Genomic DNA, 21,129 nt, shown 5'->3' on the forward strand with positions numbered 1-21,129 from the left:
CCCGTCCGGCGGGCCGGGAGCGGGACCGGCGGCGATCGGGGGGTGTGCCTGCGGCGGCTGACAGACACCCGGACACACAGGCGCACTCCCAGGCGGCAGCCCATTTGCTGGAGGGGTGTGCATGTGCGTGCGAGGGAGTGGAAAGGGGTGGCGGGATGGAGGGAGGGCGGCCGAGGGAAAGTCTGACACTCGGCGCAGAAGGAGCGAGACCCTCCGCTGCCGCCGCCGCCGGGGAGGAGCCGCCGCGCTCGCAACGCCTCCGACACCCGGCCCCGGCCCCGGCCCCGGCCCCGCCGCTCTCCGGCCCCGGCAGGTACCGGCCGGCCCCGCGGCTCCGCGGCCGCTGGGGCACTTTCCGCGCCGCGGGGAACGGGAGGAGGGCGGTGTGGGAAGGTGCCTGCGCTCCCCCTGCCTGTCCCGGACGCTCCGCTCGGCTCTGTCCCGGGGCTGCCCCGGCAGGAGCGGAGCGGTGCCGGCACCTGGCGGCCCCCGGGCCACCTGCCCCGCTGTCAGCGGGAGATGGGGCTGGCTTAGGAAAGGGCTAGGCTCTGCCGGGGTGGGCTTGGGGCTGAAGGGAGAGAAGGAGTTAGTTTTGGGAAGCGGGTGAGGCTGCGAGATGGGAGAGGAGTTGGTGCGCTCAGCCCGGCACCCCTGCTCCTGCTCCGCAGCGGTGGCTCCGGGCTCTGGGAAGGCAGCAGGGCGTGCTCAGCCCATGCTCCTCAGCAGAACTGTTGCTTGCTGGAGCGGTGGCAGAATTCTTTCTTTTCTACACTGTCCTCCAGCATCGCCGTGAGCGCGGCTGCTGAGCGCGCCCATCCCTGGAGCGCAGAGCACCTGGCTGGCCGGTGCAGCCCAAAGGAGAACATTCCCCTGCTCACAGGGACCACCTCCGCTTCACTTTGGGAGTGAGGGAACTCCCAGGGTGGGGAAGCTCCTTGTTTTGCAGCAAATATTGCAAAATGAAAGCTGTTGCTTGTAGAAGGGAAACATTCCTGAGCGCGTTAGGTAATCGGTGACTGTGCTGGTGGAGCGCAGAGCAGCCACCTATGTTTCCTCAAAGAGAGCTTCACTTTGATTTGAACTGGCGCAACTTGTCCAAGAATAATAGAGATAAATGGGACCAGAAGCTGAGAGAGCAGCAGTTCACACTGTGTCTGTGTCTCTGACAGACCCAGGAAGACGCAGGCAAGCACTTGAAGAACTGTAGCATGTCACTTTCTCTTTTACTTGCAAATCTCGGGGACAAGTAAATAGACTTGATTTAGCTGTTTACCATTTGGAGGTGTTTAATGCTAATGACACGCCGCCTCTCTACCGTTTTTCAAGTTCTCATTAGTTTAATTGATGTGACTTTTCATCTTTGCCTTTTAATTAGTTTATTTAGGTTATTATGGGCTTGATCCAGAAAAGCACATCATCTCCTGCAAAGTGTAAGGGCCAAAGTCTTCTGTCAAAGTTGGGTGTCTAAATGGTCTTTTAAAGAGAAACTGGGGTATTTTAGTCCATAATTGTAAACCTGCTGCCAAACAGAGATACCCAAATTCTGCAGGTGCCACACCTCTTTTTCTTAAAATTTCCAAGACAAGTCCTGCTCTGAGATGTCTCATAAATTGAAGCATTTTCGCCTTGATCAGGCTGAGCAGCTTGGCTTCACTTTTAGTTGAACTTTATTTTGGCTTAGACATCCAGACTAGCCTGAGATCCAGGAACTGAATTTGCTTTCCCTCTCCTTAGGACTGGATTGATCCAGCAGGGATTCTCAGGGTGTGGGCAGCAGAACAGGCTCCCATTAGGTGCAGTGCTGAAGCACTGAGAGTTGTGCTCTAGACCAGTACTGTGATTCCAAGTCTCCTACAGTCAGTGTGTGGGCTCTGCCCGTTGAGTGCTTTAACCAGAAATGGAAATAGCAGCTTCACCAGTCTCTGGTGCGTCTGAAAATACAAGAATGGCTTCTATTACAAAGGCTGGTAGGTGCTTTCAGGACAATAATGCCAAGAAGCGAGAAGTGCCACTCAGTAGTACTGAGTAAGGTGACTGATATGAGAAAGATATAATTTCAAGTTATATTCCTGCCCTCATCTTTGTCTTGGTGAGTGGCTACAGTCAGATCCCCAGAATACTGATTCATCTTTTTGACCCCACTCCCAAGTACTGGCCTCTGCCTGCTTCTTTCCCAGCTGCAGGTTGTGCCATCAACCAACCTTCCAAAACACTGTAATTGCTCTGATTTTACTCTGCTTTCCAATGTTTTGGGTTTTTTTCTTGTTTTCTGAGAGGTGATGTTTTTACTGCAGATACCTCTGTGTTCATTACCCAGATTGTGCTGCTGCCTGGACATTCTGCTCATTCTGCTGGGATTTTGCAATTGAATTAAATGAAACAAGGCCCTGGGGGGGACAAAGTTTTAATTAAGCTTGAGTGTTAAATGGAAATAGATGCTGTTCATTGGGAAAGAGTCCTTTAAATTGTTTGAGGATGCTGCATCTTTATTACTCAGAGATTAAGCTGTGATAATTAAGCAGCTAACCATGTAAACAGCAAGATATTGAAAAGCAAAGGCAAAGGATGAAATGCTCCCAGCAGCACCTGTCCTTATTTTGATCCTAGCAGAGGGATGTACATGCTCAGCCTTTTTTCCATTTCACAAAACAAGCAGAGGAGTGAATGTCCCACACAGTCAGGATCTTTACAGTTTGACTGGCAGAAAGCCATAAACATTGGAGTCACCCTGCGAGCCTGCTGTTAGCTCAGGGTGGCCAAAATAATGATGTCTTTCTGAATTCTTTTTTAATCCCTGCTCTGCTTTCCCTCTCATTCTTTTTTGCTGTTAAAAATCCAGCAGCTGTAATCTCAGATGTCGCATCGCTGTGTGCCGCTGACACGCCGGTCACCTGTGGATGCAGAGAGCCTGATTCATCAGCTGGGAATCAGCTGAATTCCCTGCACATGCCAGGATTTCTTTGGCTGAAACCCCTGGAGCTGGGATTGGCCAGTGAGCCACCTCTGTGCTCTTTGAGGTTTCCTCCACGAGGGAATCCTTTGGGGCTGGTTAAGCAGGCTTTCCCACCACGCTCTCTTGGCAGGGCAGCCTGCGGGACTGCCGGAGCTGTGCTTGGCCCTTTGTCTTTTTAACCCCTGCGAAGAGCCAAAGGTGTGTGCTGAATGCCACTGAATGAGATGGATGCAGGGAACGTGCCCTGTGTTTGTTTTCCTTGCTTTCTGGATTCCCTCCAGCTGCAAACAAGCAACAGAGAGGCTCACAGTACAGCCATGTGCATGAGATGTGAAGTGTAGTGGCTGTACTTAGGTGTGAAGGAAGTTTTGCTCTGTGGCTGTGCTATTTTTAACTTTTTTATAGTCCTGCACCTCTGTCACACTTCTCAACAGCTTCCCCCTGCCCCAACATTTCTGTCTGGGTTTTATGTATTTTATAAACTTAGCAATGGCAGTGAGTCATTATTTAAATAATCCCTATGTATAAATCTTTAGTCCTTTTATCTTATTCTTTATATCCTTATGTATTCAGAAAGGCCCCTCTCTGGTATTGTTGGTCTTTTTCCACGTTCTGGAGACACACTGCGAGAACATGCACACGTTATCTGACAGTGGGTGATAGAAAAAAATAAAAAATAAAAAAAAAAAAAAAGCACAGCCCTTCTATTCTGCTCTCCCCAGCTTAGATGGATCCAACGTCACATGGAGAGGATCCAGGATGAGTCAGGAAACAGCGCTGTGGTCCAAAATTCCACTTTGCATTGCAGCTGGGAGGCAGCGTTTAGCATCATGTGGATTTATTTTCTTTTGACGGGAACTGCAAAATAACTCATGGAAGTCACATAACCTAATGGGCAGAAGAGATAACAGTAAGCCAAGAAGAACCTGGATTCCCATCTGGGTTGAATCATTGACTCAATTGATCAGTGTGATGGGTGTGGTAGTTTAAGCTGGGACATTATACTGGCCTTAACTAAGTCATTGCACTTCCCCACAACGTAACTGGAAAATGTGATTAATGTTCAGAGCTCTGTTGGTACCTGAGTTTCCCTAACAGTTTCCCTGGTCACACTCAGCACAGGACACTGTAGACATTTATTTTCAAACCTAATTTTTCAGGACAAATCCTAAATAGCTCAGAACATATGTGACTAAAGACAATTCATGCTTTAGAGCTTGTATGTGCATGGAGACCTGTAATTCTGCACTGCATGAATTTCACACTGTGTCTGTTACTCAGCTTTCAGTAACACTTATCCTTTTTTGTACATCTTTGCATATTTTTCTTCCTGTGCTACTATAAACAGAAGAGTTGCATGAGCTTTGTCTTATAATGTGGTCAGTTTAAAAGCAAAATAAATAACCATAATTAAACTGTTTCCAATTTAGATGGTCAGAGAATCAGGAGACTTGCAGGAAGCAGATGTTATGCAGCACAAGAGAGGCTGAAACCTCTGTAATGTCTAAACATACTCCAGTGACGTGCTGGGGTGTTGTTGCTTTCTTATTTTTTTTTTTTTTCTCCAAGGGGGTGGGCAGAAGAGAAGTTACCAATTTTCCTGGAACATCCTCTTCCAAAAATTCCTGAAGACACTGCAGCACCAAGTCTGATCTCATCTTGTGTCAGAATAACTCATGCCTAAATGCACTGGGAACAGAAAGCCCAGGATTAACTAAAATTACACAAATGTGAGGCTGTCACAAAATGAAAGACTTGGGCCTGTTCTCAGTCTGTCTGTACTTAGTGACTTCAAGAGACTTAAGCACATGTTTAAAGATAGGCTGCTGTGTAAAATGCTCTCTTGAAAGAGTTACTTGCTTAAAGCCTAAGCCTAGAGTGAGATCAAGCCTTTTAAAAATTAAGTGCAGTCTTGAGGGCTGGTGTGGTCAAATAGTCCAGCTTAATCTTGGCTAGAATTTTAAGATTTTGAACAGCTAGATCTAATGGTATGTGCCTACCTAGCCTGTTGTATTCCCCTGGAATTTATCAATGACACACTCCATATAATTGTGGTTACTTTTTGTCTGTCTAAAATCCTTTTTTGGTTTTGCAAGGGGCAGACTGCAAAGAGGGAGTATGTAAAAAATTCTTTCTTAAACAAAAGCAAAAAGTAGATTTTTTCCCCTTCCACAATGAAGAACTAAAACAATGTCTGTTGCTCTCATGCTTAATGTCAGAATCTCTGCTAAAAAATAGAAAGAAGAAATATGATGAATTTTTCATATGGAACTTATTCCCTGTAATTTTATAATGCATATATGTGAGGTTTTATGAAGGCTTATACTAAAAGGGTTTAGAACAGTGCAATAAAGGAAAAATGCTCATAACGTTCTTGGGTACCTAGAGAGCTCCACTTTGAGAGAGGGAAATAAAGGGCAATGACAAGTAGTAATAGGCTGCTGCAAGTGCAGTTCTTTTTCTCCAAGATTTACAGTAAGAACAGCTCTAACTGTAAAATTCTCTGTACTGTCATAATCTGTAGCTTTGCAGAATGTAGCATTCTCATATCCATTCTCTCACCTTGTGAAAGAAAGGTTCCACCTGCATATAAATCACCCTTAAATAAATCCTTTACTTAATTTCAGGCGTTATTTCCCTTTTTTTAAGCGGGTGCTTGAAAACCTTTATTAAGACCATAAATAAATCTTCAAAGCTGGTACTATATTGTGTCCTAGTAATAGAGTGATCATTTGTTATATCTCTCTGAAGGTCCATTTTTGTTCAATGGAAATCATAGAAGACACAGGAACAAATTGGGTGCTTGTGTTCATTAGTTACAAGCAGTGGGCCTTTTCTCATTCAGAGGAGCTTTTATTAATTTATTAGCTATGTTTTAATAGCATTGGGAGGGGCCTGTGAGACATAATAGTATCGTAAAGTGGTTTGGGTTGTAAGGAACCTTGAAGATCATCAATTTCCAAGCACCTTTCCATGGGACTCCTTTGGGATCCTCAGCAATGAGCTCTCACAGCGGACTGGCAGGAGTAGGGCCAGTCTTTTACTTCTGCCAATATTTAAAATAAAAACTAAACTGTAAAGGGGTATTCCAGTGGCTCAGGTGCTGAGGTGGCCTGGCAGGGGAGTTTCCAGGTGTGGATCAGAGCAGTGGTGCTGCTGGTGTTCTGGAGCTGGGCTTTCTCAGCCACCTCAGTTCCATTTTTGCGGCGCTCCCTTGCCAGGCCCAGCTGAAGCAGTCTGGCTCTGCACAGCTGCTGCACCATCTTCAGGGATGAGACTTCTTTTTCTGGATCTGCCCCAGTTATTGTTTTGCTATCAGTGTTGGTATTTCCTGCCTGGTACTGAGCTACACCATGGAATGAATCATGAGGAGACCAATCCTGGCCTGTTCCCTGAGGAGCGTGCCAACCCTGGAGCTGCTGGATGAAGGGTGTTGGGAGAGGTGGATCTTCTCCTTTCAGTATGTGGGGAGAGCTGGGCACACCTGGAGCCCACCCCAGCTCTGCTGGTGTTTCTGAGCCTGTTTTTGAGCTCCTTTGCCTGTTTTTGAGCACCACAGGCACCGAGCACACACAGGTCTGTTGTGTGTGCACCTTGTGGCCCAGGTGCTGTGGGCAGGGGTGGCTGCATGTAAAACCTGAAAACAACAAAAGACAGTTTTATCCTGATCTTTAAGGGTGAACTTGGCTGGCTGAATAGTCAGTTAATATAATAAATCTCTGTTATTAATCTGATTTTTTCCTAAAACTATTTTAATAGGCAAGGATGCTTTACATAACTACAGTCTGAATCATTGTGGTCAGTTGATGTGATGTTTTGTACAAGCTGTAATCTTGTCAGAAGTGAGGTCTTCTCAGACCTCATGAAATCCAAGGTGTTTATTTTAAGACTTAATTTATTATTTTGCAAATTGAACTCAAAGCTTTGAAGGCTTTAAGGAAAAGCTGACTTGATGCAATTTTTGAAATGTCACCCCCACTTAACTGAGGGAAAAAAAGTAAGAGAATTGGTGCATCTAAGGAAGTTACTAACTTGTTTAGACCCAAGGGTCTTTTAGGTGCTCTTTCTAGAAAAAAAGGTGTATTTAGCTGTGCTCCTCTGTGCTGTCTATCTTTCTAAGATGAATGTCCTCGGTAATACTGTTTGCAGTGTACAGGTTTGTTTTGAGTTACGATTCGGTGTTTAGAGTCCTCTAGTGACATCTACAAAAAGCAGATTTATTTCATCTCATAAAGCTGCCTCAGCTTGAAAAAAAAGTAAAAATTGGATTTATGGCAAAGAAATACCTTCCCCAGTATAACATCCAAACAACCTGTGCAGCTTCCAGTGAAGTTAAGGGAGTTTTCACATGGAAAGATTTTCCGTCCTTAGATAAAATAATTATAAACTGCCTAGGCTGAAGATTGAATAAACTTACATAATAAAATTTAAATTTATGTGAAGAGGGAGATGGGCTGATTTTCTTAAGGTGTCTGTCTACAAATTCATGTCTGTGATTTGGATTTTAGGTGGGTGAGAGTTTTTTTTTTTAAATCCTATTATTTCCCTAAAGAGTTTTACACGTCTAGGTACAGATAAATTGCTGTGCTGTCCTCAGGAGACTGAAGCTGCTGTGTCCTTTGCTTCCTGTGACTTTGCTACAGCTCATTACTTTCCTAAATGGCAACACCAGCACCATTATGGAGCTCGTAACACAGACAGTTATCTCCTCAATGGTACTTAAAATCAAATCCTTCCTACTTGGTGAGAGATGAGTTACCGTGCTTTGGCTCCTTAACTGATGCAATGATGGAAGGATTGGTTTTTTTTCTCTATTTGTTGCTGTTGTACATTGATGTGTAAGGATGAAGAATGAGTACTAAGGCACAATACTGAAAGCTCCAGTGCCAATTTCTCTGGTTTTTCACAGCCTGACAGAAAAGCAGAAGGTGTGTGCAGCAAACAGTGCAGGGAGTTCATCTCAATTCAAACATCTGCTTTCAAAGCAAGAGAAAAAAAAAAAAAAAAGCAGAACGCAATTGTTGTCTTTCATTTAAAAGCCAAGGTGAGATTCTGTGGGGTTTATCCTTTTTTCCATTTAAAAGCCAAGGTGAGATTCTGTAGGGTTTATCCTTTTTTTTTTTTTTTCCCTACTGTGCTGTATCTGTGGTACTGCCAGCATGTCCTGTGGCCCAAGGGCCTGGTCTTTCCTAAGAGGAATTGTCCATCCTTACCTTTTAGAGGCAGCAGTTCTCCAGGTGGTTTCAAGTCACAGGACAATCTGCTCCTGCTTCCAAACTCCCCTCTGAAATTTAATCTCAGTTAAACTCTCTCTTGTGCTTTTGGAAAAGCTTCAGGCATGGTTTTCCTGTATCCTGTCAATTCCCAGAAATGGCCCTGACATGATGAAAATCTCTCACTCCCCAGGGGTACTCTGCTCTAGCAATCTGACATGTGGGGTGTTAAACTGCTAAAGGGAGAGAATTCAGACAGATTTCGGGTCTTGTGCCAGGTTTTCACGACAATGGTAGAAATTCCTTTGTGATAACACTGATATCACAGGCACAGCTGTTCTGCAGTTGGTCAGTGATGAAATATAGATAGCCATTTTCTTAGTGAAGACAGGCTTTACTTCTATTTTTATCTTAGGTTACCACCATTATTTATGGCTAATAAAATCTGTTCTAGTAAATGGTGTTAAAAAAAAAAAAGTACTTTCCATCCTTTCTGTGCTTCCTTCCTTTCCCTACAAACAAGGTAAATGCCACTGAAGTGGTGTGAGAAAAGCATTTTGGAATGTGTGTGGATTTGTTGTGTTTTATTTTCCATCCAGGAATTCAACATGACACAATGGAAAGTGGGATCTGACATCTCCAAGATAAACTATTAGACAGTCTATAAAGTGCTGCACTCATCTTTATAAGATAAATAGTGTGTAAGGCCAGAATAACTGGGACACAGTGGCTTTGATAACAGGCAGCATTGTTATCTTCAGTGAAAGCATCAGCAGAGATTACAGTGGTCTGTTGTGGTGGCCCTGGGGGAATCTCACAAGGCCTTGCAGTAGGCAGTGTACAATTTGTTTTCATTCTTTTCTCAGCAAAATACTGGTTTGATGCTTGGAAAGCATGACCCTGTTTAAATTGTGCTGACTCTCCTCATTCTGGTTTGAGCCACATGGGAGGGGAGGTGTGAGCACAGGCAGTTAGAAAAGGTGAAAAGGTGCTGATGGAGGATGGATAAATTAGTGATTGACAGCGAGCAGACAGTTTGTTCTGAAGAGCCCAGATTCTCTGGGCCTTGTGCTCAGGATTCAGGATCCTCAGTCCGTGTTTCCAGTTTTCTCTCCTAGATCAGTAGCTTTTGTCCAGCTTGTTTTACTAAATCTCACTGATGGCATCTGGTCTGAGCTGCCCTGATATTATATTATGGAAATGGCACATTATATTGCAGCTTAGCCTGTGTGTGCCACTGCTCAGCAGGAAAACCCAGCTATGCTGTAGAGGCTGCAGCAATTGCTTAGAGCTCTTTTTGGACATCTCATGTTGAAGATGTGACCTCAGTCCCATGGGTGTCTTTTCTTGTCTAGCAGTCATTTCCACCTCCTGCTTTTCTGTTAGCCTGGGAGAAGGTTCCAAAATAGGCATTTGAGATTTTGGCAGTGTTTGCTGCCTAAGCTCTTACCTTTCATTCCCCTACAGAGATACAGTGCTGTGTGGGATTCCCTGGTGTGTGTAAAACTCTGAAGTAATTTGTTCTTCTGGTGGTTTGCAAGACAGGTTGGAAACCCTGACACAGAACAAACATGTTTCCTTGTTCTGAAGCTGGCTGATTGGACAGAACTTTCTCATATTGGTGTAGGAGATTTAAATTTTTCTGTTTCAGAAGATGGACAAGGCAGTCCCATGCAAAGGATGTTGCAGAATCTTGTTTTCTTGATATCCCCAGAAACTGAATCTTTTTAGATAAGAGCTAGTCCACAAACAAGCTACTCGATTCAATCTAGGGGTAACTGTGTAAGGCTTTGGGGGTCTGGTTAATACTGGAGATAATCAAATATCCCTCTAATAATCAGAAGTCTGAAAAACCTTTTATAATTATTTCAATATCTTTGAATTAATACCTTATTATCTTTCTTGAAAGATGGATGATACTTCACCTGTGTTTCCCACAAGCTGCCCACACTCTGTGCTCATGGTTTCTGAAAACAGAACATGGTTAGACTTTGATAATTGAGGGTTGATACAGGATTGTTTTGATTAGTTAGGGATCAAGGCAGCTATCCTAGAAGGGGGGAACTGCACTTGTATAGTACCAGAAACTGTTTTTATCTTGTCATTTGCTTGAATAATATGGGGCTGACGTCTCTTTCTCTACAGAAACTGGTTTTTCTGTTTCACTTTAATGAGATAATTGCCGAAAAAGTCTTTCCAGATGAAAGGAACAGAGTCTGTTTTATAAATTGACCCATATTACAAGCCCGGTGCAAGTTCTGGGCAAGTCAGAGGACATGCTCAGCATCCAGCAGTTCTCCCCAAGATTATTCTGAGAAGCACGTATCACCCAGGGCTGGAGCCTGCTCTGGGCTGATAAAGGTTGTCTGCATGTGGGAGTCAGCTTCTGCTCCACTGGAATAGCAGTGTGCACAGTGGTATCTGCCCCACACTGACTCTGCATGGCCTGTCTGCCCTAAGGCTGTTGTTCAAATTGAGTAAGTTGCTTCCAAATTAAGTAAGTTGCTTCCTTCTAATACACACTTCTGTGTGATGTGATTGCAGAGCAGCCAGTGTGCTGCTAATTCACATCTTACTGGGTCTGGACTCTTCATGTTGACATGCCCCAAATATTTAAATTTTAAGATCCTGGTCAATTGCTTCTCTAAGTGCAAGAGACGTGGTGTCAGTGCTCTGTGCTGTGATGCAGAGTGCTCAGAAGCTGCATACCAGAGCAGAGCTGTGAAATGAATGTTGCATTTTTACTGATTTTAGTGCAAGATCCAACTCTGTGCTGGTGTTCCTGTGTTTAGTTCACAGTAACACCTGAAAAATCCTGGAATTTTGGTCTCACTGTGCTCTTACTGCTAAGTTAAGATCTAAGGATAGCTTAGAGAAGATCAGTTAAGGTGAGAAGGGAGTCTTGGAGTCAGGTTTGATTTATGAGGAAGAATGAAAGGCTTTGAGTGTGCATGACTTGTTAAGAGTTTGACAAAGAAGAAGACATGACTGTAAATACTTCAAAAGTTTTATTCAAAAAACAGCAGAGGATTTGCTTGATGTTAAGGACATTCCAGAGGTTAGGACAGCAGCTCAGGAGACCTGGGGTTAATTCCATGACATATGTCCTTAAGGCAAGTCAATTCTGCTTACATCCCAGCAAATTCCTGAGGGCACCCAACTGCCTCTGCTTTGTCTACATCACTGAGTATTTGTCAGCTGATTGAAAAACACCTAATTTAGACAATTAACTTGGTAAATACCTTTGCAGGGTTAGAACTTGGCCTCTACCTGCCTCAGCTGTATGTGTAAATGAGTCAGAGTTACCATTTATCATAGAAAAAGTGTGAGAATTACAGGTTTGGAAACTATGGATGTTCAGATATTGTGACAATGCAAGTACAGTGAGTGGAAAAGCTAATTAAGATGGGATTTATTTCAGTTGTCTGAAGTGTGAGGTGGTCACCTAATCTTCTTCTGTTTTCTGTATGGGATGAGGTGCTCCCAGGGGCAAAGCAGTGTCTGAGCCAGGGGATGAATTAACTTGGCAGTGTCTGTCTCTACCCTCCCTGGAGGGAGCCAAGACAATGCCTGAATTTTAGATGGTTGGAATTAGGCAAGATGAATGTTATTTTAAGAATATAAAGATCAAATAAAATCAACTCAGCTTGATTTTAAGGAGGAAAAAATGTCTTTACTGAATGTGTTTGCTGAAATGTTCTTTTAAAACAATTATATAAACCACCTCAAAGAACTTGTGTTTTCTTCCTTTTATTTGTTGTGAAACATTCAGGAAATGCTTTTATTAATATCTCATTACATGATAGAGCTCCCATTTCTCCTGTTTCCTTGAAGCAGTCCTTACACACACTAGCAACATCTCAAGAAGTGCTAGTGTGCTATGCATTACTAAAAATGTTGTATTAATTACAGCCTACGTATCCCATGTTACCTAACACTACACCTGGAAATCCACGCATTAATAACTAAATGAGAGCTGAGCTCTTTTGGCAACCCACTTCTGATGGCTCTTGCTTTCTTACTGCAGCCTAAGTGGTTGGAGACACTGTGTTAGCTCTGGGTAGTTGCTGTCTCCTTGAAAAGGACTGATCCTCAGAAGAAATGCAGTTATGGACATTGTGAATTTAAAAAAAAAAAAGTTGGAAAATTGAAGTTGCTCAGAGAAGAGTTACAGTAATTTTGAGAGCACCTATGGGCGCCACTGGAGGCCCATGTGTAAAGCAGCTGTAGAATGCAAGGGATCTGAGAGATAGTTAGGAAAGTCAGATTCATGAGAAAGTCCAGCATGACCTATCTGAGGTCTCTGCTGACCCATGCAGTGGCACAAGTTCTCATTTCAAAGAAAGAGGACCTTAATTAGTTTATCTTGTTTGTGTGACTCGATGTCAGAATCCTTCCCCCCTTTATTATATACATTAATAATGAATGTACAATCACATTCATTATTACCCTGCAGTGACTTTGTGAGTAGTTTACTCTTTTTGATTTGCACTCCTGGAAGAAGAGGGCTGCTGTCAGGCTTTGTCCCTCTTGCTTTGGGATCTCCCACCTCCAGCCTCTCCGGAGCTCACCTTCACAGAGCTGGATTCTCACTTCCCTCACAGCTGCTGGTCACTGGGATGTGTGAGCAATCAGTCACTTCAGGGACAGGGACCTGGTGTCAGAGAGCCCGTGGATTTCCAGTATGGTCCTGGACTAGACTTACACATGGGAATGTCTAAATGTGCTCAGTTCGGAAGTGTTTGCAGGAATTTGTATTTATTGTTTTTGCTTGACCTTGCAGACCCAACACTATTGCTTTGGAAGTCAGAGCTGAGCAGTCCTAAGAACATAGAGGGACATTCAGGGTTTGCACAGAGGACCTAAACACAGTGGGGATTTTATCTGTGTATAAAGCAGTTGTGACTCTGATCAGGAGGTGAAATAACTACTCCCTAATGTAAGAAATGCATTTGGGTCTCAAGACTATGAGCTTAAAAGCCCATGTTCAACTGAAGTGAGACTTAGTGAGTTAGGTGGGAGGTGCACCCATTGGTGGCTCCCCAGACAGCCTGGGCTTGAATTAAGACTTGTGTTCCTGGACACCATAAGGACTCAGGCAATGTGTAAGGGAATAAACACACAGATTATGTGAATTGCACTGAGATCAGCTGCCTTCTGGGCTCCCTTGACAGCCCAAAGCCATAATCCTCCTGTGGGTCACTCCAAACCTGTGATTTCACATCACCCACTCTGTGCCCTTATTCAGTGGGCAGTGAAAGATGTTTTCAAGTGCCCAGAGCTTCAGAGATGCAGAGGACGAGTCTGTATGTGAGTGTTTGTCCACAGGTCACTGCAGGTTGTAAAGCATGGTACCAAGCACAGAAAGAAACAACAGTGACAGGAGCTGTACATTGCCTGTATATTGCCAAGTAGCTGTTGAGCTCTGCCTGCCACTCTTACTAAGAACTGCCTCACTTTTTCCTCCCTCTGACTGTTTTCTCCATCTGGTCTCATTCAGGATGTATTTAGACTCCAGGCTGCAAGGAGGAGAGGCCCTTGCGTCCTACTTGATAGTATGTGCAGCATTATGGGGTCCTGGCCTGGCTGGGGCCTCCAGGCACTGTCCCAGTGTAAATAATGCATAAAAATAGATCAGCAGTGAAACATCGAGCAAGGAAACCATACAGAGACTTAACAGTGATTTAGTATTGAATTGCTCTACTGTCTGCCATAGCATTCCTTCACTAACTTGCTGTAGTTTTCTGAATTAAATGACAGACAATACAAAGCCTTGTATCTATGGGCAGTGTGCAGGGAGCTGGGGGAACCTGTAATTGCTAAAATCAGGAAGTGGGCCAAAGATGATCTACAGGTATGTGGAAGAACACATCTTTTGTGATGTTCAGGGTTTTATCATTTTTGTTTTGGAGGCTTTCCAAGATTTAATAGCAAAAAAGCAACCAAAAATTTGGAAGTGAAGCAATCAGAACAACTTTCAGCTGCAGCAATAACTGCGGTAGCCTGAGCCTTTGCAGAAATTTCTTCTCTTGGGAACAGCACCAACTGCTCATGTTGCACCAAGTGAGATTACATTAAGCAAAACAACTAAGTGATGCAGGCAGCTTTTGAGGTGATCAAGTGTAATACACAACAAAAGTAAGTATTATTATCACCTGCTAAAGTTAATCTACACTCAGAGCTAGACTATTTGCTATGTATAAAGAACATGAGTTGAAACTGATGAATGAAATTAGGAAGTATGTTAGAGACCAAAGGTATACCTCAGAAATGAGGTAGAACTGTTTCCATTCATTCATGAAGGTGCAGTGATTTGCTCTTGCACAGTTAGAGGTAAATAACAGTTCCTTGCAGTCAGTTTGATGGGATTGCAGAGAGGGGTTTGGAAGGAGGGAAGTGACAAGTCCATGGTACTGAGGATATGTTTCTTGTGAGAGCAGAGCACTGGACCTGTAGCAAGAATTCTCAGATGCTTTTTAAGAGGAATGGAAAGCATGTTCAAACTGTTGATCCACTTAAATTTGATAGATCATTTTGTGTAAGTCCTTTTCTATTTAAAGCATCCTGGAGGTGCAAGTGCCAAGAACTGTGCAAGTGAGATTCCCGATTCTTTCTGTATCAGACAAACTGGTGGCTCCTGATTTCAGTTTCTGCATACTAAATAAAGTCCTTCTGTTCTGCAGAAGTCTTTATAAATACGTGTAGGGAGGCTGAGTCTTTAGTTTCCACATAAACCCATGGAAAAGTTTCTGCCATTGCTTTCAGGAAGAGTTAGGCAAACAGCAAGCAGCAGTAGAAGAGGTAAGAAGTTGTGTATTTTCTATTCATATCATTCACACTCACACATTGGGAAAAGAATTCCCAGCTCATAAGTGGACTCAAAATTAGAAGAGAAACATTCCCAAGGTATCTGGAGTAGAAAAAAGAAAAGAAGCTGCAGAAGCTCCACTCTAAAAATTTGTTAAAAAAAAACCCAACAGCTGGTTGGCAGAAGGGCTTTTCTTTGACATAAAATGCTTCCTGAAATTCTTTCTTCCAAGATCTATACTGATTCTTTTTTTGTTTTAGTTTTTCTTTCACATGAATTAATAAAAAAAAAAAATAGCCATCTCATCTGAATATGACAGGAGATGCTGGCAGTAATTTTGCTAGTTTCTCAACTGATCAATTATTAATCCCTTCTTCTGAGCATGTGGTGGAAGAGAGCAAGAGACTCATAATGCACCTTTCTTTGTCTGTAAGCTGCCATCTTAAAAGGTTATTTTCCATTTCCACTCTCATTTCATCATAAGCCTTCTGTCCTCAGTCCTGCAGATCCATTTCCAGCAGGCACAGCAGCACTGAATGCCAGGTGTTTATAATATATATAAGCCAGTGCTGACTGGCTTATATATATTATAAAGCTGAGACAGTGTCCATGAATGGGTTCTCTGGCAAAGGAAGAGGTGGTGACATGTGGCATGAGGGCTGTGACAAAAGCACTGGAGATCAGCAGTGTCCCCCTGTCACAGTCCTGTCTGCAGGGCTTTTATCTCCTCTCTTTGAGGCTGGTATCTCGTGGGAGGTGAGCTAAGCACAGCTGTGAGGAAGTCAGTGAAGTTCTGCTCTAAAGCCAGCAGCACCTTGTGGGATGACACTTGTGTGCGCTGTAGTGGGTATCAGCTCTCTGCTGGTTCTTTCCAGTTTTGTCAAAGCTTTTCTGAAAATGGCTTCAGTGATCATTAAAAACCAGCTGATATTTTAGCCTAGCACTGCCTTTAGAAAACAAAAAAAAAAAAAGTTACAAAGAGTTCACCTGTAATTTATCTGTCCACACACTAATAAAACCTAGAACCTTCTTCCTTTTTTTATTCCTACCTGATGGCTGTGTTAACCTCATTCTGATGTGTATTCACACTGTTGGAGTATTTTGCAAGGTTTTGCCACGTCTTGTATTTTCCACAGGAATTGCACAATGAAAGGCAGTATTTTCTAGGTGCCAAAACTCGATGGGATGTTTTTCTGGCTGTGTCACTGGCTGATGGCTTTAGTGGCACATTTCCCTTGTGAGTGCAGGGACTCTGAAGGCGATCACAGGGGAGGCAGATGAGTTACATCTGTATTTGCAAGTTAAACAAGGTCAGGAGACTGTGCTGGCCTGCTCTGGCCTGTGGTGTCTGTCAGTGTGCTCACTGGACTGGTTTTTGCTCTTGTCAGCTTACACATTTCCAAACTGCCTGGCTGTGAGCTGGGGGGATGCAAGGCTCCCAGGAGACAATAAGGATGAGCCCACTTGGTTTTGAAGGGATGAGTGCTTAGCTGTATAGACAGAGGCTGTGCCAGGCTGCTTTGTCTCAGAGTCTGCAAATAGTGTCTGGCCCATTTTATTTATTGCTTCAAACTTAGACTTGGGGTCTGGAAGCTCAAGTCTGAGCAGCTCTAGGGGTGATTGTACCATATTCCTGTAATTGGACAGACTTTTCCTCTACTCCTCTTCTGTTTGTTTTATCTTCCTAGATGTAAGCTCATCAGGGAAGGTATTGATACTTGCTCTTTATTTGTAGAGTATTTAGTGCCATGTGGTCCTGACCCGCACAGATTTCAGTTCAAATAAAGGCAGTTGAATCTGCTCTTGCCTGTTTGCTTTCAGCTTGGAAAGTTTTCCCTGGCTATAATGTACTGTTAAGGAAGGAACAAAGGATAGCCTCTTAAGAACTGTAAAACCTGCCTCACTTTAGTCCTGGCTATTTAATTTTGTAGGCTTATGTCAGACCCTTAAGGTTAAAAATGTTTCTTTTCTTGTCTTGGCTTGAAAAGCAAATGGAATGTTTCAAAGGAAAAAAAAAAAAAGAGTCCATACGAGGCAGGCCAGAGTGATGCAGCCTTGCCTGTTTTTCTTGATCTGAAATACTGTATTAGCTGGAGCACAAAATGGTCTGGCTACCTCAGTTTCCATCCCATTTTTGGATGGAAAGTTGCTCACCAAACAAGAGCAGAAGCAGTCATTTACTTCTGAAAGGGAAGGTTTTTGCTCATTTTCTTTGCAGGATAAAGTTTTCTTGGTTAGACTTTTCTTCGTCTCTTCCTTCTCCATGAACGCCCCCAAAGCAGCAGAGTAAATAATTTTGGCTTACAATGAACAAGTCCCTGAGATGATAATGAGAAGTGGTGGATAAACTTTCCCTGTCTTACACGGGGCAGACTTGAACTCTGCTGAGGGGGCCACATGCAGCAAGGTCAGGAGTGTGATGAAGTATAAGTTTGGAAGGGGAATCTGCTGGAAAGATAGAATAACCCACTGAGTGATAAGTGCTGACAGACTGGCACCCTGGTGTTTGAAGTGCTTTTCCTTGCAGGAGAAGTATGTCTGTGATCCTGTTGTGTTATGGCCAGGCTCAGTCTGTTTTGAAAGCCTATCCTTTCTTCACACGGAGACTCAGAAAGATTCAGGCTGAATGTGTTTAACAGAACTCTGAATTTTGGGCCATGGTTAAAGCCTGGTTTTATAAATTTGATATGGCTTTCCCAAAAGGTATTTATAACAATAATCATAAGCACATGTCAGTACATTTACATTATTATTATATGTTTACAATAATGTTTTTCTAATACTTCACCATTAAGTAACTGTGTTTAGTGTACTAGTTCACAGAGAATAAAAGTATTAAGTTATGATTTCAAAGGAATGATAAAACAATAACACTGGGGAAGTTCAGTCATCTTAACAAATTGGGAGCATTATTCAATCTGTCCAGGCAGGCTCTTGCATGGTTCCTGTTCTTCTCTGTTTCTTTCCTGTGGGTTTAGCTTGAGAATTCTCTCAGTATGGCCACACAGGGAGATAAACTGAAATATGTGAGTGAGACCCAGGGTGGGAGGCAGAAGATTAAGTGAAATGTCCTGGGACCTTCCAGGAGAAAGCTGCTCTGCTCTTTACCCAAACCACAGTGACAGAAGCAGTATCACAAGCTAGTCGGATGGTTTGACTAATATGAGCTTTAAAAAAAATAGTAGTGATGTGTTTTCAGTTCCTTGAATCAGTTCATGTCAGTTACATTTGCAAATGTATGTATATAAAAAGAACAGAATTACAAATTTTGTAAATGAAAAAGGTTGGGAGAAAGAAAAAGTGAGATTTTTCCTTTTTTTACCTTCTTTTTTTAATTTAGGAGTGGGGCATGATCCCCATTCCATTTCCTGTATATCCAGGACAGCAATATTCTGCCACTTTTCAGAAGACTTCTGGTACCTAACACGTTCTGTTGTCTAGTCTGATTCTTTGACAACCACTGCTTAGAACACTTGGATGCTTTGGAAGTCAAGAGCAGGCAGTGGTGGAACCCTCAATAATATACAGGACTAATCAAGCCTCTTTTAGCTACTTGAGCACAGAGGGTATATCTATATAGATAATGGAATAAAACTGTTAATATTTTCAACAGTAATAATAATAAATCACTAGACTTGTAGATCTATCATGTTTCAGTGATTTGCAACCATTCTCCCCTCCATTGGAAACAATCAGATATAATTTATAATTTACAAGTGTTTTTATTATTAACATCCCAGAAGATCAGTGTCTGCACTTCCATCCCTTCACACTCTCTGGTGTATATGCACTGGGCTGTACTTTTGGATCATGCAATCATGCAAATCAGAAAGCTTGTGTTCCTCAGGACTCCTGAGTTATTCCTGCAGAGGGTGGGCACTGATGAAGAAAGACACCAAGGAAGGAGAAATATTGTCTTGTTATTTTTAGATGAGCTGAGCTAAACATTGCCTTTATTTTTTCTCTGCTTCACAGTTTTACTGTAAGAGGCAGGATCACTTTGTTTTCCATCACATTCATTCCAGCTGTAATTTTTGCAGCTTCTCAATTCTTCTCAGAATGTGATCTTCTCAATTCATTTGTGATAAAATCCCTGTTGTGCAAACTGACTTTTTTGTTCATTTCCTCTCTAGTGAGAATACAGGAAGGACATGAACACTAACATCACTGACATAATTTTCTGACATAGTAGCAGGAGGATAAGAACCTATTACACAATTATTGGAGGGATTCTTTACCTCCTGCAGCAGAGGACCATGCTCAGATATGTCAGAAGTGTTTGTGATTGTTCAGCAAATGGCATTATGTAGTAACGAAGTGACTACATGTAGATTTGGAACTGGAGAAACAAAAGAAATTGTTCTAGTAATGTTTTTGTTGACTTAGGAAGCATTTATTTGGTCTGGCTATTAAAATATATAACAAGTGTCAGCATAGACCTACATTTTTTTTGCTGTATAGAATCTGAACCTTAAATAGATTAATGAGAAGGTACTGCACAGCTCAGGTTGGTAGTTTCGCTTTCCAGTGGTTACTGTTCCTCTCTGTTGGTTATGTGCGTAGCTTCAAGCTACCAGGCTGCCACCTTCTATTTTTCAGGTACCTGAATTGAATGGAGGTGAGTCTGAGCCTTTGTGATATTATCAAATATTTTTACACTAAAGTAACTAAAGACAAACTCTACTTTGATTCAAATTATCTGAATGAATGTGCTCGCTAATTGTTCTGTCAAAAGAATTTACAACTGGAACTAAGACAAGAAGTGGACCATTTGTGTGCTAGTGACCACAAATGTCACCAGTATTAAAGGGTCATCATGGTCATGATCCTTTTCTATCTAATTTAGTGCAGCTTCAGTGAAATCAGTGGACACGCACCAACACAGACTTTATTGGTTCTTCTCTGCATTGCTCTGATACAGCTCCATAGTGGAGACTTCGTTATGAATATTTATTGTGAATCACTTCTGCTTTCATTAAAAGTATGAAGGTATTCACAAAGTTAATTCCTGGGAAAAGAAGAAGGAAAATGAGAATGAGTAATTGGATAATTGCTGTTTGTAACTGTAAGCTTTGTAAAGTATTGAACATCATTACTGAGGCAAAACTATTGCATTTTCATTTTATCATGTTTAGAAATTTCATGATCTTAAGAGGCTTGAAAACCTTCAAAGATACTGAACATGGTCAATATTATTACCATGGGTATACCATTCATACCATTTATATATATGATCTAAGTAGGCATCTCACTTGGAGAAGATAAATTAGTCTTCATTTTTAATGTCATGTGTGGGTCTTCAGAATTTATTTATCTAAATTAGATTCAGTACAAAGCTTTCATGTTTACTTCTGCGACTCATTTGCTCATGAGAATCAGTTTACCTGATGGACACCTCTGGTGTGATGCCACAGCTCTGTGCCTTTGTGGAGATCCAGTTCATCTTTGTGAAAACAGAGGGAGGCTGTCAGCGTGCAGTTGTTTAAAATAAGCTCCTCACTTCACCGATGTGGTGGGTAAGATCATAGTTTACAGATCCACACTGGATTTTAGAAGGAATTCATAGGGATTCCTATGGGGCCTGACCTTGGTGACAGTGTTATTGACATAACTCATTTTCTTCTCTGTTGCATAACGGAAATATAAATTGCAGCCTTACTAAATAGTCTTTATTGAGGCTAAACAGTCATTGTTAAGTTGTACAACTGTTACTACTACTTTCAAACTTTTTAAAAATTTACATGCCATTTATTAACAAAATTCCTATTAGGGTAATTTTCCATGCAAAGAAATGAAACAACTACCATCATGTGCAATTAAGAAATATTTCTAACAGGAGATTATGGAATAAATTTCCAACTTTTGCTTGATGAGGAGTGTGAAAAGAGGAAAAGTAATGTGGGGGAAATTCTGTTTTTTATTCAGACACTTCTGCTTTCACAATTGATATAAAAATTATAAAAAGCTCTATAGAAACTGGAAACTACAATGTGGTTTTGCATTGTGACTCATGTTTTCTCAGTATTACACAGCACAAATTTAGGCATCATTTAAACAACAAATAGATTGCTAGTTAGTGACACTGCTTTTGTTTTTCTATTCTTGTAATTCTGAAGAATCACTAACTATTATGGACATTATTTTGCAACAAACTT

At 42.2% G+C, this 21,129-nt stretch overlaps 1 protein-coding gene across 2 annotated transcripts in view; it reads left to right on the forward strand.

The window, feature by feature from the left end:
* Positions 1 to 223: 223 nt before the first annotated feature.
* SEMA3D (semaphorin 3D) overlaps positions 224 to 21,129 on the forward strand; it is a 140,460-nt gene continuing 119,554 nt past the window's right edge. For both annotated transcript variants that reach the window (XM_058022757.1, XM_058022758.1), the window contains exon 1: positions 224 to 313. The gene's annotated coding sequence lies outside the window, so the exon portion shown is untranslated. The remainder of the gene's footprint in view (positions 314 to 21,129) is intronic.

Source organism: Melospiza georgiana, chromosome 4 (genome assembly GCF_028018845.1).
Source record: "Melospiza georgiana isolate bMelGeo1 chromosome 4, bMelGeo1.pri, whole genome shotgun sequence".
NCBI classification, from domain to species: Eukaryota; Metazoa; Chordata; class Aves; order Passeriformes; family Passerellidae; genus Melospiza; species Melospiza georgiana.